Here is a 12,698-nt window from a genome sequence, read left to right on the forward strand (position 1 = left end):
GACCAAGCGGTGGAACTTGCCCCTCTCAGATACAAGTATCTAGAAATAATCAGGAACAGGGAATTGGCCCACAATTTTGGTAACTACTTTTCAGAGGTTAGTTTGGACTCCCATGCCTTAGGTATCATAAAATGGTGGGTTGAAAACATAGATTCCCAGACTAAGTCTCTGCGTTCTTCCCCCCCTCTCTTTGAGTTGTTTGTTGATGCATCTTTGACAGGCTGGGGTGCTTCTGTGGGACCGTCTAAGACAGGTGGCCACTGGGCCCATCACAAATTGGACCACATTAACTGTTTAGAGTTGAAAGCTATCCTCTTTGGTTTACAATCCCTTTGCAGGGAGCATAAAGACATTCACATCTGTCTTCGCTCTGACAATGCTACTGCCGTCGCTTGTCTGAACCGTTGTGGAAGCACAAAGATTAACCTTAACACATTAACAGGCGAGATTTTCTCATGGGCTGAGTCACGTGGCATTTCACTATCAGCAGAGTTTGTCAAAGGACTTCACAATATAGATGCTGAAAAGGAGTCTAGATTAAAAAATGTTGACACTGAATGGATATTGCTCCCCCATATTTTCAGAAAGCTTTGTCAAAATTTTTTTACGCCAGAAATTGACTTGTTTGCTTCTAGGCTCAATGCTCAGGTAGCTTCTTATGTTTCTTGGAAACCAGATCCTGCTGCAGCATTTATTAATGCCTTCACCCTTGACTGGTTCAACACAAGCTTATATGCTTTTCCTCCCTTCAGTGTGATTTCCAAGGTTTTGAAGAAACATCAGAAATCCCAGGCGACCCTGCTTACTGTTCTTCCGCTGTGGCCAACTCAGGCATGGTTTCCGGTCGCTCTCCGCTTACTGGCTCGACCTCCCCTCATACTTCCTCGGCACTGTTTGATTCTGCCACAAGATCCGACACTCACACACCCACAGGCTCGCAACTTGGTACTAGCTGCAATGTTATTATCAGGAGATACTTCGAAAACCGAGGACTATCGCCAGAGGTTGCCCGATTTCTCATTGGATCATGGATGCAAGGTACTTTACTACAATATGGGCCACATATCAACAGATGGGTGTCTTTTTGCTTCAGTAGGGAAGTTGATCCATTTCAGCCATCTTTAGCCTCCTTTTTGGACTTCCTTTTGCTGGAGTTTAGGAAAGGCAAGGGACGTAGCTATAGTTCTATGAACACCATCTGTTCTGCAATTTCAGCTATGGCTCAGATAAATGACCGTCCTGCTAAACAGCACCCTCTAGTCAGTAGATTCCTGAAGTCAGTCTTCCAGGAGAGGCTGTCTTTTCCCCGGGGGTCTTCCACCTGGGACCCAGATATTGTGCTTACTTATATTAAGTCCTTGGGACCAGACTCTTCATTGTCAATTTTGCAATTGTCCAGGAAACTTACAGTCTTAATGCTGCTGCTCTCTGGACAACGCGGCCAGACCCTACACCTGTTGGACATTAGAAACACGACACTTTCCGACTCAAAATTTTTTTTCAGGATAGGCAGCCCACTGAAAACCTCTCGGCCAGGTTCTCATATGTCGGAATTATGCTTTGTGCCTTACCCTTCTGATAAGCTGTTATGTGTTCACACTACTATCAGAAATTACCTAGGCAGAACATTGCTCAATAGAGGAATAACTACTTTTTTCCTTACAACAAAACGCCCCTTCCATATGGCCTCTCGGGACACATTAAGACGTTGGACCCGGGATATGATGATAGCCGCTGGTATTGACCTTTCACTTTTTCCTCCACATTCCACCAGATCAGCATCATCTAGTAAAGCGGCTTTGAAGTTGCCTCTCTCCACCATTTTGTCCACTGTTGGCTGGTCCAGAGAATCCACTTTTGCCAAGTTTTATCAGAGACCGTTGGAGGACCATGGGCGGTTTGCCACAGCAGTTCTGACTGCTGGTGATCAAGAATAGATGGAGGGGTTCCATGTTTTGAGATCTTTTCTGTTTACACTTCTATTTAGCTGTGTTTTTTTATTGACACATTTTTCATTTGTTTGGGTTGTTATCCTTTTTCTACCACACATTATCTGTTCAGGTGTGTATGGGGTTTTTGGTGTATGATGTTGAATTACATGTGATTCAATTTTTGGGAGTCTCGTGTTTCTCTTTTCCCTTGGCCTAGGGAAGTCTTTTTTCTTTGAAGTAATGAAGGTTGGAGGAATCACTCTAAAGCTCTCATTGAATGCCTGGAGTGACGTCAGTTTAAATGTCATGAAGTGAAATTGTAAGATTAAACGAGTACTTACCAAGTATGAAGTTTGATCATAATTTCACGAACATTTAAACTGCGTCACTGAGGTATTAAATGCCCTCCCTGTCCCTCCCTTTCTGTGGGACATCCTGAGGGAATGTTTGTCCTAGTTTCTGATATGATTAGCTGCTTCCTCCAACCCATTTTCTTCTGAAGGACTGACGTGAGGCGCACATGGCGGGCATCTCATTTAATACCTCAGTGACGCAGTTTAAATGTTCGTGAAATTATGATCAAACTTTATATTTGGTAAGTACTTGTTTAATCTTACAATTTTGTGGCATCCCTGCATTATTTGTTAACTTCCTGAAGGGTTGGTTGTTTCTGAAAAAAACATGGATAGGTGTAGGGTGGTATCATCAGTGTAACAGTGGATAGGGTAAGAAGTTTGGTTAAGAAGATTATTAACATATTCACAGCATTTGGATATCCCGCTGCTTCCTCCCTGTCACGTCTGGTTTAACTTAATGCAGTGTCAGTGCTGCGCTATCCACAGACCTGAGTGGAGGTGAGTAGCTTCTCCCTACTTATGAGTTGCCAATGAAACAATAAAACTCGTGCTCCACCTGTGGTACACTACGCCATACACTTGTTCTTAATTTATGATATTGTGTTGTGTGCCACCAGTGGTGTACGTTCCTTGTGTACCATATGTGGCCCAACCTGCTATTACAAACAAATGAAGCACACATATTGTGCATTCATTATAGCCAATCTTTTTATTTATTTTTTTTTCTTTAAGTAGGAGAGAAGGCCACTTGATGCTGATTCTCTAAAAGATAAGAAAGGTCAGCCAAAATTAGGAATCAAATGTCTTGATACCTCCCTCTTAAAAGAAGTCAAGTCGTTGGAAGGCAGAAATACAGAAACAGGTAGGGAGTTCCAGAGTTTACTAATGAAAGGTATGAATGACACAGTAATGGTTAACTCTTGCCTTAGAGTGTTGGACAGAATGGGGATGAGAGGAAGAAGAAAGCCTTGTGCAGCAGGGCCACAGGAGGAGGGGAGCCATGTAGTTAGCAAGATCAGTAGAATAGTTAGGATGAAAATAGTGATAAAAGATAGAAAGAAATGCACCATTTCAGCATTGAGAAAGAGGCTGAAGACAGTCAGTCAGAGGAGGAGAGTTGATGACACGAAAAGCTTTTGATTCCACCCTATCTAATAAAATTGTATGAGTGGAACCCAACAAACATGCGAAGAGTACTTCATACAGGGATGGATAAGGCCCTTCTACAGAGTAAGCAGTTGGAGGGGCAAGAAAAACTGGGAGACACCACAGAATGCCCAACATCATAGAAGCAGTTTTAGCAAGAGATGAGATGTGAAGTTTCCAGTTAAGATTATGAGTAAAGGACAGTGTGGGAGAGGGAGAAACTTAAGTGTCATTGAAGAAGAGGGATAGTTGTCTGATAGGTTGTGACAAGTTGATAAATGAAGGAATTGAGTTTTTGAGGCATTGAAAACTACTAGATTTTCTCTGCCCCAATCAGAAATCTTGGAAAGATTAGAAGTCAGGCATTCTGTGGCATCACTGCATGATTTGTTGACTTCCTGAAGGGTTGGTTGTCTCTAAAAAGACGTGGGAATATGCAGGGTAGTATCATCAGCGTAGGAGTGGATAGGGCAAGAAGTTTGGTTAAGAAAATCATTAATGAATGATAGAAAGAAAGTGGGTGACAGGACAGAACCCTGAGGAACACCACTATTAATAGATTTATGAGAACAGTGGGCGTCTACCACAGCAGCAATAGAATGGTCGGAAAGGAAACTTGAGATAAAGTTGCAGAGAGAAGGATAGAAACTGCAGGAGGGCAGTTTTGAAATCAAAGCTTTATGCCAGACTCTATCGAAAGATTTTGATATGTCTAATGCGACAGCAAAAGTGTCACCAAAATATCTAAGAGAGGATGACTGACTCAGTAAAGAATGCCAGAAGATCACCAATAGAGTGACCTTGACAGAAGCCATACTGGCGATCAGATAGAAGATTGTGAAATGACAGAAGTTTAAGAATCTTCCTATTCAGGACAGATTCAAAAACTTTAGACAAGCAAGAGATTAAAGCTACAGGATGGTAGTTTGAGGGGTTAGAACAGTCATCCTTTTTAGAAGCAGGCTGAATGTGCAAGCATGGAAGCACAGTTTTTGAAAACAATAGGAGGGACCTCATCAGGTCCATAAGCTTTCTGAGGAATTAAGCCAGCAAGGGCATGGAAAACATCACTATGAAGAATTGTGATTGAAGACATGATATAGTCAGAGGGAAGAGGAGAGGGAGGGACAAGTCCATAATCATCCAAGGTGGAGTTGTTAGCAATGGTTTGAGAGAAGAGTTCAGCTTTAGAGACAGAAGAGATGGCAGTGGAGCCATCAGGATAAAATGAAGGAAAGATGAAAAAGTAAAGTTATTGGAGATGTTTTAGGCAAGATGCCAAGAATCTCGAGGGGAGTTTGGGTTTGAAAGATTTTGACATTTTCTATTTATGAAGGAGTATTTGGCAAGTTGAAAAACAGACTTGGCATGATTCCGGGCAGAAATATAAAGTGCATGAGATTCAGGAAATGGAAGGCTGAAGTATCTTTTTGTGGGCAACCTCTTTATCATGTATAGCACAAGAACAGGCTGTGATAAACCAAAGTTTAGATTGAGAGAAAGAATGAAGCATATACGCTTCCATGCCAGACACTATCACCTCTGTTATGCATTCAGCACACAGAGAGGGGTCTCTGACACGGAAACAGGAATCATTCTAGTGAAAATCAGTATAATACCTCTTTAGGTCCCCTCAACTAGCAGAGGTAAAATGCCAAAGGCACCTCCCCTTTGGGGAAGAATAGGACAAGATACATTAATGTGATTGTAATCAGAGGACCCCAACAGAGAAGAGAGGGCAACAGCTTAAGCAGAAAGATTAGAGGTAAGGAAAAAGTCAAGAATGTTGGGCGTATCTCCAAGACTGTCAGGAATATGAGTAGGGTGTTGCACCAGTTGCTCTAGGTCATATAGAATAGCAAAGTTGAAGGCTAGTTAACCAGGATGGTCAATGAAGAAGAATGAAAGCCACAGCTGGTGGTGAACAATGAAATCTCCAAGGATGGAGATCTCCATGAAAGGATAGAGGTACAGAATGTGCTCCACTTGAGAAGTTGAATAGTCAAAGAATTGACTATAGTCAGAGGAGTTACAGGCGAGATAGACAGCACAGATAAATTTGATTAAAGAGTGACTATTGAGTCAAACCCAGATGGTGGAAAACTTGGAAAATTCAAGAGCATGGGCACAAGAGCAAGTCAAATTGTTGCGCACATACGTAGATGCAACATGCAGCTTTGGATTGAAAATGAGGATAGAACAAGTAGGAGAGAACAGAAAAGAAGTTACTGTTAGTTGTCTCAAACAGCTGTGTTTCAGTGAGGAAAAGACAATGTTATTGCCTGACAAATATCATTTTTTCCCTAGGTGATGCCTAAAAGTCCTGGTTGCTGTTTCATTGCCATGGTCCTTGGTATTAACTACCACTTATACTTTATAGTAGATCATGTTGCTTGATGTTTTTCCTCCTGCTGCATAACAGTGAGGGTCTTGATGTGTTTTGTTATGATCATGAACTTGCTGTTACTCCTCACCGACAGATGGCATTAAGTCAGTGTTTCAATCAGCTGATATCTATAAACATGTGACAGCCTCACAGGTTAGATTGCTTTCAATACAATAATAATAATAATAATAATAATAATAATAATAATAATAATAATAATAATAATAATACCAGCAATAATATAATGATGGATGCAGTTAGGGTAGGAAGACATACTGTTCATAAGCTAGGTTAGTGAGCACCAAGGAGAAAATTATCCTACAGTAGGTCTCAACTTCGCATTTGAGACACAGGGCAATGTTTTGAGCAAAAATTTTTGGGAAATGGTGTCCTATATGCCATCAAATTAAGTAATGTTAACTTTTCTAATCTACTAAGGAGCTTTCCCCACTTGATGCCCCATCCCATAAGATAAATTAGCCTAACTGGTGGGGGTTCCTTGGACACCTCCATTTCCTCTCATAATGTAAACTTATTAATTTCCAACAGTTAAAATTTTACCAGAAATGCTCCAAACAGTGAGATGTAAACCCTGCGATGGGCTACAACGCATACAATGTATTGGTTGAAACAACAGTATGACTGGACCAAGAGTGGATGGATTGTAAGAAAAGGCAGTACAGAAAACTCAAATAAGCTGGACATAGGATAATTTGGATACTTTCAGGAATTTGTTTAGTTTTTTACTTGTTTATGTACCTTTTTATTTATTCATTATTGTTATATCTCAAGGGCACCAGTAAGCATGTTTTGCCCTTTAATTGAATAATGTTAACTTAATAGGCTGATATACTGGATAAAATGCCTCTGCTAGCTCTTACATCATCCATGTCATTCCAGGCCATTTGTGAAGTAAAATGACATTGTGCTGTGGCACTACCATCCAAGATCAGTATTTACACAGCTCACAGCTACAGAGGCAGTGTCTACCCCAGCTTTTGTTTGCATTCAAGATGTTTTCAATGTGTGTGTGTATTTACCTAGTTGTAGTTTTACAGGGCTTGGGCTTTATGCTGGTGTGGCCACGTCTCCATATCTACACTTATCCAATCTTACTTTAAAAGTATGCACACTCGTTGCAGACACTACTTCTTCATTTAAACTGTTCCATGTCTCAATACATCTTTGCGGGAAACTATATTTTTTAACATCTCTGACATATTCCTTTTCTCAGCTTTTTACTATGCGATCTTGTCCTTCGAATGTCATATTCTTCTCTAAGGATCAGTTTCTCGTTATCCACTTCGTCCATTCCGTTGATTAATTTATAAACTTGTATCAGATCTCCTCTCTCCCTTCTTTGTTCCAAGGTTGGTAGATCCATAGCCTTTAGTCTCTCCTCATATGTCATCCCTTCAAATTCTGGAACCATTCTTGTTGCCATTTTTTGTAGGCTCTCCAACTTCCTTATGTGTTTCTTTTTATGAGGGGTCCACACTACTCCTGCATATTCCAATCTGGGTCTATTTTAGTACTTATCAATTTCTTCATCATTTCTTTGTCCATGTAGTGAAATGCTACTCCAATATTCCTTAGCAAATCATGTTTTTCTAAAATTTCTATCAATATGGCTTACCGGTTGATTGTTTTCTTCCATCGTCACTCCTAAGTCCTTTTCCTTTTTTACTTTCTCCAGTTCTACTCCATCTCCCATCTTATAGATTCCCACAGGTCGTCTTTCACTCTTTCCCATTTCCATGACATGGCTTTTGTTCACATTGCATTCCATTTCCCACTTTTTACTCCATTCCCAGATCTTATTTAGGTCTTCTTGCAGTATTTCACAATCCTCCTTTTGCTTTATAACTCTGCACAGTTTTGCATCATCTGCAAACAGATTTATGTAGCTGTTCACTCCTTCTGGCATGTCGTTAATATAAATGAGGAAAAGTATTGGTGCCAATACTGACCCCTGTGGCACTCCGCTTTCTACTGCTCTCCACTTGGACTTCATATCTTTAACTACCATCCTTATCTCTCTCCTCCTCAAATAATTTTCTATCCATCTCAATGTGCTTTCTTTTAAGCCACCCTTCTCCTCTAACTTCCATAGTAATCTTGCATGTGGCACTTTGTCAAACGCCTTTTTAAATCTAAATAAATACAGTCAACCCATCCCTCTCTCTCTTGTACTCTATCAACTATTCTAGAATAGAAACTCAATAAATTAGTTACACACGGTCGTCTTTTTCTAAAACCAAATTGGCTATTTGATATTAATTTGTTGTCTTCAAGGAACTCGATCCATTGTTTCTTTATTATTCTTTCACACATCTTGCATATTACACTAGTTAGTGATACCGGTCTGTAATTTAAAGGTTCTTCCTTCCTTCCGCTCTTATATATGGGAACCACCTCAGCTCTTTTCCATTCTACTGGTACTGTTCCATTTTCTATTGAGCATTTTATGATGTTGTATATAGGACTTGCTAGTTCTTCCCTACATTCTTTCAGTATTCTGCCTGAGACTTCATCCGATCCCATTGCCTTCTCTTCATCCAGTTCCTTCATTAACTCTTTTATTTCAAGCTTGGTTACTTTAATCTCTTTCATATAGACTGTCTCTTTATTACCCTGTGGCCTTTCAAATTTGGATTCCTTAGTAAAGACCTCCTGGAATTTATTATTTAATAGTTCTGCCATACTTTTGGGTCTTCCACCATCCCATTCTCTCCTTTTAACCTTTCTATTGTTTCTTTTTGCCTAATTTTTCCATTTATGAATCTGTAGAACAATTTTGGTTGCTCCTTACATTTTTCGACAATGTCTTTTTCAAAGTTGTTTTCCTCTTCCTTCCTCACCTTAACATATTCATTTCTCGCTGCCTTGAAGTTTTCCTTATTTACTGGATTTCTATTTTTCCTCCACCTTTTCCATGCTCCATCTCTTTTCTCCTTTGCCCTAGCACACCTTGCATTAAACCAATCTTTCTTTCCTTCTTCTTTAGGTCTGTATTTCAGGACATATTCCCTGACTCCTTTTTTGTATATTTCAAAAAATAAGTTATACTTCTCTTGCATTGTCTCTGAGTTTTCCATCTCCTCCCAGTTTACGTTTTTAAAATAGCTCTTGAGGTTCTCAATATCAGCCTTTTTGTAATTTAATCAGTCTCCTTTGTATGAATCGTCTCTATCTTCATTTCCCTCTTCTATATCCATTTTATTTACACCATGTGGGCTTTTCACGGGAATTTCTGGGCTAAAGGGGATACTTTTTGCGGTACCTCCTATCTCAAAGCCCACCAGCTAGGAAACCGTTGCCCCGAGTGAGGAAGCCCAACCTACACTCGGACCGTGGACAGGATTCGAACCCGTGCGCTTGGAGACCCCTCGGACCCCAAAGCACGCATGGTTCCACTGTACCACGGCGGCCCCATTTCTAATATTACATGGTAACTCTTTCCCAACGGGCACTTATATCTTATATCATCATTCATTTGTATTTCCCTCGTAAAAACTAGGTCCAATCTCGCCGGCTCGTCGTTTCCTCTGAATCTTGTGCATTCCTTTACTCTCTGGTCCATCATATTGTCTATCATCAGGTTCAGGAATCTTTCTCCCCAGGCTTCTTCCCCCATACCACTTTCATAATTTTCTCAGTCCACTTCTTTACAGTTGAAATCTCCTACTAATATCACTTTTCTCCTTTCTTTAACAATTCTCGTTAGGCTCCTTATTGTGTCATCTATCATGTCCTTATATTCTTGATTGGTCCATGAATTTGTTTTTGGTGGCACCTGTTACAATGATTGTTAACTCTTTTTTATTAATATGCATCTTAACATACAGTACTTCTGCTTTTCCTTCCCCACATTCCACTTGGTTTATCACTTTCTCCTTCCTTAATATTATCATGACTCCTCCTCCTCCTTTACCCACTCTGTCTCTTCTCCATACATTATACCTATTATCCAAGTCTATTTTGATTGCCCCATTTAGTTTTGTTTCAGCCAGGCATACAATATCTGGATTTTCTTTCTTTATGTAATCTCTTAATTCTAATTTACTTGATAAAACCCCGTCTATGTTCGTATACATCATTTTTAGTCTCTTACCTTTATCATTTTGTTAAACTTGTGTCCATGTTTGTGTCCAAATCAGTGCCACATATGTGTGAAATTCAGGATGGTAAGAATCTAAAACTAAGCATCAAACTCAAGTAATGCAAAATTTGAGAAGAGCAAAACTCAAAAAGAGGGGATTAGTCACTTTGTGGATATTACTTGTCACTCCTGCCAGTGGCCTTCTCCCAAAAGCCCCAAATGTCCCTCACTCTGAAAATGTTGCCCACCCCTGGTATAAACCATATCACAAGAGGAAGCAACAATGCAAATTGAAGCCAGATATTGATTTCTCATTGAAGGTGTAGCTAAATCATGTCAATGTCAGATACAATAACAAAACTCACATGTCATGTGGAAAGGTCAGTGACCTTACCAAAAATATAGCAAAACTGTGGGACATGTGTGTAGCATGGTTATAACAGTACTTAAGAATGTCAAAATTCAAGATTTTCCAAGTCCAGTGAACTGTGCACCAGTTAAGAGTGAACACTGACATGATTTCCCATTGTTTATGGGTGAGATCTGTGGGTGGTAGTATTTTGGGATTCCATGGTATCTAAAGAGGTGATCTCTCTAATCACACACTGCCACTTGTGAGGCCATTCCTGACATAACCAATTATGACAGTTACACTTTTCATTTATTTTAGGGACATATCAGGCAATTGAGTCAGAGTCAGTTATTTGTTAACCCGTGAAAGCCCATGTATTTATTTCCAGAGGAAACTTTATAGAAATTTTGATATATCACTAAAATTGTAATTCTAAGACTCTATTACTCTTATGGTTTTTCTTGTAAGTGTCTTCATTTAACAGTTAAGTGAATGTTACTTACAGTGATGCCGAGCTTAGAATTTGTAGAAAATGTCAGGGTCCTTGCTCTTCCCTCTTATGCAATACAAAATGAGTAATATGTTATTTATAAATTATGCAAGTGTTGATGTTAGTAAGATTCCTAATTAAATACATGATATGCATTATGAGTGACTTATTACAATATCACTATTTAGTACATCATTCTTACTTGGAAATCTAGACAATAACTATACTGGTGCCTCAAATACATAGACATTTACATCATGCCTATAAAACTACTACTTTGAATACTCATTTTTCCAAACATATGTGTCTTTATTAAAAAGATAAACACAAACATGTGGAAACCTCAAAAAAGAAAAATAGTTATGCATAACATTGACTAAAGAGCTCCATAGCAGCTTTACATAATCTTTTATCTTCCCTTCCTTTTTGCTTGTCTTCCATTCCTGAAATTCTCATTCCCAGTTCTTCCTGTACCTCTAAAAAAAAAAAATAAATAAAAAAAAAAATCATAATAATAATTACATCACAATCTGAAACTAGCTGAGCTGCAGTAAGGTGACTCAAATCTCCTCTACCTTCCTTACCTGAGTCCTTATCTGTTTGCACTCCATATTGAGGGATGTAAATTATGATTTCTTCTATATCTCGGCCTCTAATACCACCATTTGAATCTTTAGAATCCTACTCCTTATTGCCTGACTTTTCCACTAACTGTTGAGCTTCATTAACAGTCAGACAAATAAAATAAAAGAAAGATACTAAACATAAAACATCTAACAGTTCAACCATTATATTGAAAAGCTTATCATCAAATAATGTACAACAGTGATTACTTTAACCACTGATCAGTGACATGGAAGCTATAAAAACAAAGTATTCTTCAACTGTTGTTGGTGATAAATATCCAAGTATTCAAAGCACTCATTGCCCTGTGTCACCTATAGCCTGGAAGTGATACACTATGTAATTGAAAGCATAACACTGAGATCACTTTTCATACTGATATATGTGTTATGGTAGCTACTGTTTAGCAACTATTTATATTTAGGTTGGTTAACATTGACATTGAATGCATTCACTCACTTCTTTATTCTTTTAGCACTTATTTGAATGACAGTATTTGAGAAGTTAGAGAAAATCCTTCACTACATGATCTCTGTCCTCTTGCCCCAGCTCATGTAAAAAATTATGTTAGCTGGTGTTGTTAAAGAAAAAGGACATAATTGACCTTCACATAAAACATAAAGTTCATTGCTACCTTAAATGATTAAATATCTGTGGACCATTACAAATCTGTCACCTATAGATGACACTGAGTACTGACAGGTTGATATGGCTAACTAGTGAAGTGAGGTTAAGTGAACAATGCCAGTGTTCAGCTGGAAAAAAAAAAAAAAAAAGTCACTATGTGGGATATTCATCAACAGTAATGTGTGAGATACAATACAGAGATGTAAAGGTGAGGTTCCATGTGTTTATCAACAAAGCTGCAAAACTGTATGCACTTCCATCCCCCTTTGAATTTCTTCTCCCCACCAGTAAGGCATAACTACAGATTTTGAAATATCACATTAGGTTAGGTTAGGTTAGGTTAGACTTGGTTAGGTTTATGTCCTAGTGAAGGGAAATAGGGGGATCCAAGAGGGCTGTGGTCCCTCCTGGCTAAGTTATGCTTGGTTTTAGCAAAAGAGGGCAGGTTGTCCAATGGAGCACAGCCCTCAGGCAAAGTTAGGTCAGGTTATAGAAATTTTAAAACTTGAGGGAGATTTAGAATTTAGAAGGCCCATATTTCTCTTATTTTTTGCACCAACTCCTAAAACCCCTGATTGCCCACAGCCCCTCAAGCTTGTTTTATGGGGGATAGGGGGGGTGGGGTAGAAGTGCAGACTTAATATCCAGAAGTAGCTACCAATTTTTGCCAATAAGATCCAAAAG

General features: G+C 39.1%; 1 protein-coding gene across 6 annotated transcripts in view; it reads right to left on the reverse strand.

The window, feature by feature from the left end:
• LOC123519221 (signaling mucin HKR1-like) overlaps positions 1–12,698 on the reverse strand; it is a 153,986-nt gene that overhangs the window by 127,365 nt on the left and 13,923 nt on the right. Inside the window, exon 2 of one of the 6 annotated variants that reach the window (XM_045280344.1) lies at positions 10,777–10,829. The exons of the other annotated variants lie outside the window; for them this stretch is intronic. The gene's annotated coding sequence lies outside the window, so the exon portion shown is untranslated. The remainder of the gene's footprint in view (positions 1–10,776; positions 10,830–12,698) is intronic. 6 annotated transcript variants of the gene reach the window in all.

Source organism: Portunus trituberculatus, chromosome 45, assembly GCF_017591435.1.
Source record: "Portunus trituberculatus isolate SZX2019 chromosome 45, ASM1759143v1, whole genome shotgun sequence".
NCBI classification, from domain to species: Eukaryota; Metazoa; Arthropoda; class Malacostraca; order Decapoda; family Portunidae; genus Portunus; species Portunus trituberculatus.